This window comes from Sinocyclocheilus anshuiensis, unplaced genomic scaffold, assembly GCF_001515605.1.
Source record: "Sinocyclocheilus anshuiensis isolate Anshui unplaced genomic scaffold, SAMN03320099.WGS_v1.1 scaffold1123, whole genome shotgun sequence".
Taxonomy (NCBI): Eukaryota; Metazoa; Chordata; class Actinopteri; order Cypriniformes; family Cyprinidae; genus Sinocyclocheilus; species Sinocyclocheilus anshuiensis.
Window position 1 is genome coordinate 785,680 of NW_015544248.1, and position 11,188 is coordinate 796,867.

Below are 11,188 nucleotides of genomic sequence, written 5' to 3' on the forward strand. Positions count from 1 at the left end.
AATTTTGTCTGGACACTCGATCCACGTTACAGGATTCCAAGTAGTGAAAATTTAACGGAAGGGAAAATACCAATAATGTATGAAGAGTGCTGTTCAAATGTGAAAAAAATCTCTAGATGGTGCAAACAGTGCTGTACTTACAACAGACATGTGGACATCAAGAGCCACAGAGGCTTATTTAACTGTCTCATGCATATTATTGATGAGAACTGGCGAATGCAAGCCTATGTCCTAGAAACCTGTAGTTTTTCAGGACAACACAGTGCTGACAACATTTGCTCACAATTAAAAAGAGTCACTGATGAATAGGGCATAACAGACAAAGTTCAGGCTGTAATAACAGACAATGATGCCAATATGGTTGCTGCTGTGTGCAAAGCAAGTTTGGCACATTATCCGTGTTTTGCACACACCCTAAATGTGGTAGTAAAAGATTTCATTAAAGCTCTCCATGATCTTCTTGACATCCAGCAGAGATGCAGTGCTATTGTAGCTTTCTTTCACCACAGCACAAGAGCAGCAGAGAGGCTCAAAGAAGTTCAGAAACAACTGAAGTCTCCAGAACACAAACTGATACAATCAGCTGAAACAAGGTATAAAACAACTCTGTTTTATATGTTCGAGAGACTTTTTGAGCAGAAGAAAGCTGTTACCACAGTCCTCAGTCCACAAATAATTTATGGTCTTGCTGTAAGAACCTACCTGGACATAAAATTTAAAAACCTTGGGTTTTGCGGCATGACAAATGTTGAACCTGTGAAAGGGCGACTCGTAACCCCTCCCCCCCTTATTAGCGCTGTTATTTAGTTGAGCTTTTCCGTAAATTCCATGCATTACCATTTGAGATTGAAACGTAAAGTTTGAATTTGGTTTACCAATCAAATGCATTTATCCTATATTTGACTTTTGAGCGATATGTGCACGTATCTATCAGGTGATCGCTGCCCAGTATGTCTGCATTCACCTCCACTCTTCACTTCGTTCTGGAGTAATCTGTAAATGGTCGAGCAAAGAACAATATTCGATAAGTAAAAATGTCAGCAAGTGAACCGTGCGCATGGTGCAGATAAAAACAGTGTCATCAACCACACAGATTTTAGGTTAGTTTGATTATTAACTGGATGTATACTGTTTTTGTGTTTGAACAAACTCTATATATTCATTTAAGGGTTGGGAGATAATCCGGTAGAAATATATCAAACGTTTTGCGCGTCTTGATGTAGGCTAAGCTTATCATTTAAATGTGTTTTAAGCAGGTTTTATAACAAATGGTTTAAACTGTTCATGGACATTAGCCTAAGCAGTGGGGCAGAATTCATTCTGGTAAATACATGCATTAAAACGGTTTTAGCCTGATACGCGCGGCGCACACTTGCTCATATAGCGACTGTCTAAACTTTTTGCTCCTGGGGCCTCATTTATAAAATGTTGCATATAAATCGTTCTAAATTTGTTCTAAGATCATTTCTCAAAAGTGCACAAGTGCGATTCAGAGAAAACGAACATGCGCACAAAAACACGTGCGTACGCCTCTCTTCCAGATGTGACATTTATAAATCGCAAATGATCTTGAAATTGTGCGCAGCTGACTGGTGTCAGATCTCTGCCTTGTAAACACCCCCTAATTAATATCATTACCATATAAAAGAGCACACGCCAATATCTGAATTTCTATGCTTGAGAATGACGAGCACAAAGAGAAAAAAAAAAATTACTGAGTCTGAAATTGAGATTCTGCTGGAGGAGATAGATGTTCGTGCGGGGACGCTTTTTATTTAATAATGTGTAATTATTCTGTGGACAAACAATGTGTGTGTGGTTATATTTTTTCTATTGACTATTATCAAAATTACTACTTCTAGAAAAAACAGAAATAATATTAATAATAATAATAATAATAATAATAATAGTAATTATAGAACAATTAGGTTTCCAAAAGTAAGAATAAACTACGAGTTCAAGTAAAATTTTATAAAAAGTGAGCCATCCTACTTTTAAAATCACTTAGTGTATAGTTTAGTATCACGAAATTCTTGCAAAATTTTAAAAGCATTATTGAAATAAAAATTGGACGTTTCATATCATAATAAAATTAATTATTACTTGAGTATAGTCTCCGGTCTGAAAAAACCTGCATGTGATTTGGCATTTCTTCATATTTACATAGTTTACCTAATGCTGCTCAAATGTGCCGTTAATGTACTGACACAAAAATATATTGTCAGACTCTGTTCCATGTTTTGTGTGTGTACTGCTCCCCATGTGATTATTATTATTGCAGCTTAGATGTTCAAATAGCTGCAGTACTCTGACTTTGCCACAAGGAAAAGTGTGTACACCTGCTCAGACCCTGACGTGGCAGTAAGTACTTTTCCACGTCAAAGACCATTTTTATAAATATGAACGTTGCCGTGGATTTTAGCGTACGCACACTCTAAGATCAAATCTGTGCATAAGCACATTTTATAAATGAGGCCCCTTGTGCTTAAACGTTCAAATACACAAAGTTATGTGTCAAAATGCCCGTCTTATTTGTGTCTTAAATGAACGTTAATAGTTAAAGATAAAGCATGTGTAGTGTTAGGCTATATGAGATCCTGGATTATATGATGAGATCTTAAAAGTATAGTTCACCCCCAAAATGAAGATACTGTCATCATATACTTCTCCTCAAATTGTTCTAAACCTCTATGAATTTCTTTGCTCTCCTCAACATAAAAGAAGATATTTTGAAAAGTGATCATAACCAGTTTCTGGTCCCCATTGACTCCAATAGTGTATTTTTTTCAATACTATGGAAGTCATGGGGGGCCCAACAACGGTCTGATTACCAGTATTGTTCCAAATATATTATTTTGCGTTCAATAGCAGAAGGAATCTCATACAGGTTTAGAACAACAACAGAATTTTCATTTTTGGGTGAACTATTCCTCTAAAGCAGCCTAATATAGCTGCTGTTGCCATTTGTGTCAATAATGTAAATCAAACATCAGACATCAAATCACTTACTGTCCTTGACTGAATCACTTTTGTAAAATAAAAAAGAATGAATGTATATTGAATATATACAGTGAAGACTATTCAGTTTATTTGTACATTTTCTTTACACAATATAATATATATTATTCAGTGCTTTAAGTTTTTCAAGTAGGTTGATTTTTTTTTATTATCTTTGTTCTGTTGTAGCCTAATTTGTGGTTTACTTGTCTTCAGTAAGCTTATTTTTACTTAGGCTAGTATTATTTTTTTGTGATAGGCTATTGAAATTGGTAACAAAAATTATGATATTTCAGTGCATCAAGAATTTTGATATGGGATAAAAATCCTGTTTAAAGCTTTATATGTATATCATTATTGTGATGGGGCCCTGCAGTAAGTCATAGCCCCGGGGCCCGGTGCGGTCTTAATGCGGCCCTGGTCCCAATGTACATACTATCCACCATATCTGCCCTAAATAGTATTGGAAATTATTAATATCACATAGAATTTAGAATGGATAGTATATGCACATTGGGACGCAGGCACTAACTCCTCTTGATCACTGGAGATCATGTGTAATACACTACAGCCACTAAAACACAGACATGAGTGATTCAGACTGAGAGCAAGTTCATTTGCTGTGAATAAACACATTTTCATTTACTAGAAACATTTAGAAACATTGGTGTCAATATTGATATAATGAGACTTTTGATTACAGATGTTTGCGTTTTGGAAAAAATGAGCACAGATATTGCTGAGATTTCTTCTGAAAACTCAAGAAGAGAAATGTGAGATTATATGTCGCTTTATATTTCTTTTCAGGTGAAATATTTGAGAAACAAGAGATTTCAGCTGAAGTTTAATCTCCAATTAGGAGAAACAGTTGAGTTATTAAGAAGACTTTTATGTGAGCATATTTACTTTGTGCTCTGTTTATATCTAAGCAAATTAAACGTTCATTATCCAAACATCATAAGTTATTCGAGGGGGAAAAAAGTAGGCTACACTTTCATAATGTAGGCTATTTAACCACCCAATTTGTGGTTTTTAGTAACATTTAAGTAAAATAAAATTGTTTTGATTTTTACTTTTTAGATTGAAAAAAAATATGTGCCTGCAATGTGTGACATTTCTGAAAATGTATGTGGCATTATTGCAAAAGCCGGCACTTCAAAATACCTCAAACAACAAAAACAAATTCTAACCTTTGAGAAAAATTTTGTTTTTAATGTATTTTATAATGTTTCAGTATATATTTACAACATATATATCAGAAAAGTTGTGAGAGTAGCAGTTAGCCACTTCCAGATAAATGAATGGATCTCTATGGTCCTCTGCTGGATATACAGTATATAGTCATTACACTTTTTTTCCAAAAACTAAAAAAAGTTTTTCTCTAATAAAACTAATAAATGTTTTTCTCTAACCAGCAGCAGATGGCAGAATTCTACACCTAACACCTAGATCAATATCCAGAAACAACTTAAATCAAATTTAGATCATCATTTAAGTGATTTTTTGATGAAAATGTAATATTTCACATGCAAGCTAATGTTGTAGTTGAGGATTTTTGTGGTAAATAGGTACAAAAGTACTTCATATCTCCCAAAACACAGCTTTAATGTATAGATGAGAAGTAAACAAAAAAAATGATATATTAATTGTATGATTAAACATTTATATCTTTTTTACAATTACTCATTAAGTACACAATTACAATTACTCACAATTACACAATTACAATTAGTCATATTGACCTCAAATACCATTAGTGTAAACAGGAAATGAGAACCATATGAGGGTTAAAGAGCTCTATTTTCGCGCACTAATTTTGTACTTATTATACCTACTAAAAATGATTCTTTAGTACTTCTCAAGATAAATGTATCATCTAAGTGTAGGCTACTCAACTGTGCTATTTTGGGACACCATGAATATGAACTAAAATGCACTTTTATCATACTATCTCTGAATTAAAAAAATGTATTTAGTCACCACTTGTAGTATACTTGAGTATACTAGTGTATGAAAGATGGGTTAATTTTAGTTCATATTCATGGTGTCTCAAAATAGCACAGTTGAGTACAAGATGATCTCAAGTTTATCTTAAGTACTAAATTATCATTTTAAGTATATTAAATACAAAATTAGTCCAAAAAATAGAGCACTTTAGGTATATTATGGAAGTGCACTTTTTTTTCACCTGGGTATTAGTGCTGGGGGGGTTCACCTTAAGACGACACGTGAATATAGAGACGGATTTTTGAAAATAAACACATACATATAAAGGTTACACACTCAAATGTTAGACTAGATTAAGTACAAGAAAATGTACAAGTGATAAGTTGTCTATTTCTAAATTTCAAAATACAGTTATGATGATCTATATTAAATCTGGACAGCTCAGGATATAAGCCCATCACTGAAAATAATGCATTGATTTTCCTTGGTTTTCAGTGGTGTATAAACATATCAACTATTTTCTTAATGTCCTTTGGATAAAAAACCTTGACACCCCATAACTACTACATTGTTTAGTAAATGTGTGACGATCTCTGTCTTATGTGGGGTTTTCCTCCTGAGTGATTGTTCTCTGGTAGTTTCTTTGAGGACGCATGTTGTTGACTTCCTTTTGGGCCTTTTAAAAGAAGCTAGATGAATTGCCACGAGAGAGCTGATTTTGTTTGGTTTCCTTTAAGCTTGTTTTCTTGTACATCCAACACTGCTACACACATTACACTTCCATGCATTAATTTAATTTTAGATCACTGATTCTTGACCGTTACATTCTACATAGTTTTTTTTTGTTGTTCTAGTTTGATTCTGTTAATAAATTTTGTATTCTATTTCTGGCTCTCTCATGTGTCCCTGTTTTTGTTATGTCTCTTTTGAGCCACGGGGCGTAAAAAATGGGGGCTTGTCGAAAGTAGGATCCAATCAACGCGAGGATGATTTGGAAATATTTGATCATTTTTGTCGTTTCATCGTATTTTGTTGTTTTTTATTATTTTGAGCATGTTTGGAAATGACTGTTAGGTGACGACGTTTTGAGGGAAATACAGTTTGAATAATTTGACGTTACAATAAGACATCCTGCAGTGAAAGACTCAAGACATGTTTTTTTTTTTTTTTGCAGAATTACATATTGTCACCTCGAACATCATTAAAACAATTACGATATTAGTAAATGATAAATATCGCGCACTCCTAGCTCATCTCCTTGACCTTCCAAATCAAATTTCTTCTTTTGGACATGTTTAAAATCAAAAGCTGACACACAAGTATCAGTTACAACGCAGCTATCATTACTTAGGTCCTGCTCGAGTTTCTGGCGCTGCTTGATCCATTACACGTGTGTGTTAGTGCCCCAAGGCATAACATATAACAATGCAAATGAGCAAAAACAAAAAAATATGCAATTTGTTCCAGTTTAAAATAAAATATTGTAGAGAATTTTCCCACCTGCCATTTCCCTTGCTAACTCTGACTACATAAGCCCTGTGTTTCACTCTCTGTGATGCTGTGTGTCTGTGTCTTCAGTCTCTGTTGATTGTGTGACTGTGACGTCTCTGTAGCGGCTCTTATTCACCATCAGCTGATCCTGAGGAAATTGGACTGACTTCTAAATACTGAGAGTCCTACAATAAAACACACAGAGCCACATATGAGTATGAGACATTACTGCTGTCACATCACATCAGCAGATCCATTTCAGAAAAACACAGTATATTCATATTACAGCCAGAGATATGAATGAACAACTGATCAGAGATTAATAACAGTGAATGATCAACAACTCTCTCTTGATCATTTACACCCTGAGACACTGGAAGAGATGAAAATATTCATATATTCATAGATTATCACAGAATTAAACACAGTTTAAAGTAGACTAAAGTGGAGTTGAATTATTATCTTATATTCTCCAATTACACACATATGAGGCCTTTTACTAAACTCTGCGCATTTTAAAAGATTTAAATAATAATATAGGCTACTCACAATAGTATATTGTCTCCAGTTTATAATGTGGATCATCTTTCAGATCAGAGAGTAACTTCACTCCTGATTTTCCTAGTTTATTCCCAGACAGATACAGTTCTCTCAGGTGTGAGGGGTTTGATCTCAGAGCTGAAGTCAGAGCAGCACAACCTTCATCTGTGACGCCACAATAATTCAACCTGTAGAGAACAATGACACACTCTTCACTCTCTCAGATCAGATCAGTTTAGCTGTGAATCCATTAGTAAAGAGAAAGTACAAATCAATGTCTGATGCATCACTGGACTGAGATTTAAAATGTGAAAGAAAAAAAAAACAAAAACATGATCATAAATAATTTAAAGTCTCATTCAAAAAAACAAACAAAAAAATGTATTGCACTGTCAGGATTTTTAATCATATTGTCTGTCTTATGTAGACATTCATTCAAATCTGTTAAATCACATTATTCATTACACAGCTGAGCTTTATAGTGCTATTTTAATCTGTATTAATATGTATGGAGTAGTGGTGAGCAGTGGTGGAAAGAGTACTGAAAAAATATACTCAAGTAAAAGTACCATTACCTTCCAAAAAATGTAGTGTGAGTAGAGTAAAAGTACTTGTCCAAAAAAACTACTTGAGTAAGAGTAAAAGAGTAGCCTATTTAAAAGTACTCATGAGTATTGAGTAGTGAGTACTGAGCTGTGGATTCTACCCCTCATAATAAACGCTGTACACCGCAATTTATACATTTTAAAAACGTTGTACATTCTGTAATTCACATTATCTTGTTTGTCATAAAGAATGAAGAATATCTATCATCCAGCATTTTCTATGCACAATTTGATTTGACGAAAGTCACAAAACCTATTACTATCTATCCAATCACGTTGATTGATAAAAATAAAATTAAAATAAGCATGTAACGACCACAAATGGAGATAAAGTTTGAAAAAATAGATTTAAAATCATGTGTAAGGCCACTGAGACAGCATGCTGTTGTTGCACATAAAACATTAATGTTTAGAACAGTGCAAATACAAACACCATTATAAACTCCATGATATGGGTTAAAATGAGAGCCAATTTCTCTCCAAAACAGTGCCAGTTTTAGCATTTTGCAATAAAGAAATAAGAACAACTAAACTTGATAATTTATGTTACAATTTTAACATACGAGATCACCTACACTGTGAGATATTATTCATACTTACTGTAAATTGTGGCAGATAATACTTACACCTCAATGTATTGCAGTGATTTACAAAACTGTACGCAATAACATATTCTTTATAGTATTCTATTCATTATAAACAGATGCTGCCTTCTAATGTCCTTACTTGTGTCTATTCCTAAAGCCCCCCTACACCTGCTCCTAATCACACTGAAGCTGCTGATCAGTAAAGCTGTTCTTGAAGCTGCAGGAAGCGACTCACGCTTTTGAGTTTGGGAACAATATGAGCAGCATGTGGTTGATTCACCAGAACATCTGATCAACGTGAGGACACCACATATAATTTCCATGTTTTTAATATTTTCTCATGTTTTCTTTAATATAAACACCTCTCTGAGCTAATATACAATGGAATAAATGAGAAGAAATGCAGATTTGTACTCGGGTTGGTCGCCTCAAAAGCCCACTGTCCTTACTCTTCCACTTATCTGACTGGTTTCTTTAGTAATTTTGTCTGATAACAGTCAAGCCTTTGCTAACAAGACGGGCTATTAGCACTTAGTGTAAACAGACAATCCGTTTAAAGGTTTTGCTAATGCAGAAACCAGTTTAACATGAACACAGAAGTCCACACATGAACAAGAAACGAAGCCACACAATGTTTTACTTTCTGTATCTCTGTCTCTTGATTAACAGTTGTCTCATCCAATCAGTAGTAAGTATTCCATTCACAAACAATACCTAATTTTTACATTTTGTCTGACTTATTGTGTTTTCAGACTTTTTTTGGGGTGATTTGTTTTTCACTTCACAAATACTTTACAGTGTGTCCTATATAATCTTACCACAGTTTCTCCAGTTTACAGTGAGGATTTTGTAGTACATCAGAGAGCAGATTCACTGAATCTCTCAGTTTATTTAGAGACAGATTCAGTTCTCTCAGGTGTGAGGGGTTTGATCTCAGAGCTGAAGCCAGAGCAGCACAACCTTCATCTGTGACGCCACAATAACTCAACCTGTAGAGAACAATGACAGAATGTGAATTGTAGTTGAAGTGTAGTTTGTTATTCACTCTGGTCTCAGAGCAGGAGAGGAGATATAATGACAAGCATTGCCACAAACTGCTGCTGATAGAATGAGATTTATGCATGTTGATGCTCAATGGTGCTGTTTGAAACTATCATGTGCTTCAGGATTGAACAGACACAGAGCTGAATGTGAGATATTGTTTCATAGTGATATAAGGACAGATCTGTCTGGAGAAACAGTCACTTGCTCCTCTAATAAACACCTACAGGAGGACATTTGCTTCACAGGAGCCACGTGTTCCCCATTACATCTCATTTATTAACTCTTGTGATCAAACACATCATTGTGTCATGTTTGGCAGCTTATAAACTGAACAGAAATCACTAAATCATACTAAATCACACATATGTCTGTTTAAATCTAGCTTAAAGACACATCTCTTTAGCCAAGCATTCACATAATGTATCTCATAACCTTGTACTTCAGTTATATCTGATCAAATGCATTTAACATTCTTTTGCTTGGCTTGAACTCATAATTCTTTGCTTAGTTGGAACAGCAGCTACGCTATTTTTTCTCTATTATCTCCTCTGTTTCTGCCACGGGTAACTAGGAATTACACAAGGATAACACTGGGAAAGCGTACCCAGTTGGGACGCCACGGAAGCCACATCCTGCGCATAAGAGGTATCCTGTGGAATTACACATATGGACTGGCCCCGGGCAGTGCTACATATGGAAGTCCCTGCGGTAGACTCAACCCGCCTGGGGTGAGATGACTACGCAGCAGAGACGCGGCGGGACCACAGAATGGAAGCTGCAGCTCGCCGAGGTTTCAGCAGCCTGGATGGCAACCCCCGCCGACACGCCGTAACACCAACGCCAGCTGTTTTTCAAAACACTCTCGGAGATTTGTCTTGTAGAAGGCTCGGCTCCGAAGCGAAAAGCTGATGTGCGTTTGGGGTGCGCGTGGCGAAAACACGCATGCTAACTGTCATTGGCTTGTTTAGTTAACACTCGAAGGTGATTGGGCTCTCGGGCGAGATCCCAATTCGTCAGTCACGACTGACGTAACGTCGAACGTGACTGACTGAAAGGGAACTTTAATTTTCTGTATAGCTGCTTTGCAACGATTTACATCGTGAAAAGCGCTATCCAAATAAACTTGAATTGAAATCTTTGACATCTGTGAGAACACATTGAGCTCATGGGATTTCAGAAAAATGTGGAAAATAAGAGGAAAATAAACTCACTTACACAGAGATGGACAGGTGAAGGAGTATTAATCAAACTAGCAGAAGCAATTGAAGCTCCAGTAAATGTTTGGTGGCCAAAAACAGGAGCAAGAGCTCATGATGTGATGAAGATGAATTAAATGAACTTAATCTTCAGTCATTTGTGCTGAGTTTTAGTATGTCTAGTCAGAATTTACATTGAAGGACACATCTTACTGAAGACAAACACATGAGACTATCAGAGAGATGATCTTACCACAGTATCTCCAGTTTACAGTGAGGATCCTCCAGTACAGCACAGAGACTCTTCACACCCAAATCTCCTATTTTATTCTGAGACAGATACAGTTCTCTCAGGTGTGAGGGGTTTGATCTCAGAGCTGAAGCCAGAGCAGCACAACCTTCATCTGTGATGTCACAATAACTCAACCTGTAGAGAACAATGACACAGTCTTCACTCTCTCAGATCAGATCAGTTTAGCTGTGAATCCATTAATAAAAATAAAGTACAAACACAAATCACAAAACACAAATAAACATGTTTGATGGATCATTGGACTGAGATCTAAAATAACAGAACAAAAACATGAGCCTGATTTAAGAAAGATAAATAATATTACTTTGTTGCACAATCTCAGAGGTTTAAAGGGGTCATGAACTGAGAAACCAAAATTCCCTTGATCTTTTGACATAAGAGGACATTGTACTATAAAAACATCCTGTAAGTATCAGAACTCAAAACTTTGTCGTTAGTCTAAAAACAGCTTATATTGAAGCCAGTCTG

At 35.5% G+C, this 11,188-nt stretch overlaps 1 pseudogene; it reads right to left on the reverse strand.

Moving 5' to 3' along the window:
* Nucleotides 1–6,187: 6,187 nt before the first annotated feature.
* Nucleotides 6,188–11,188, reverse strand: part of LOC107697809 (protein NLRC3-like) — a 32,609-nt pseudogene continuing 27,608 nt past the window's right edge.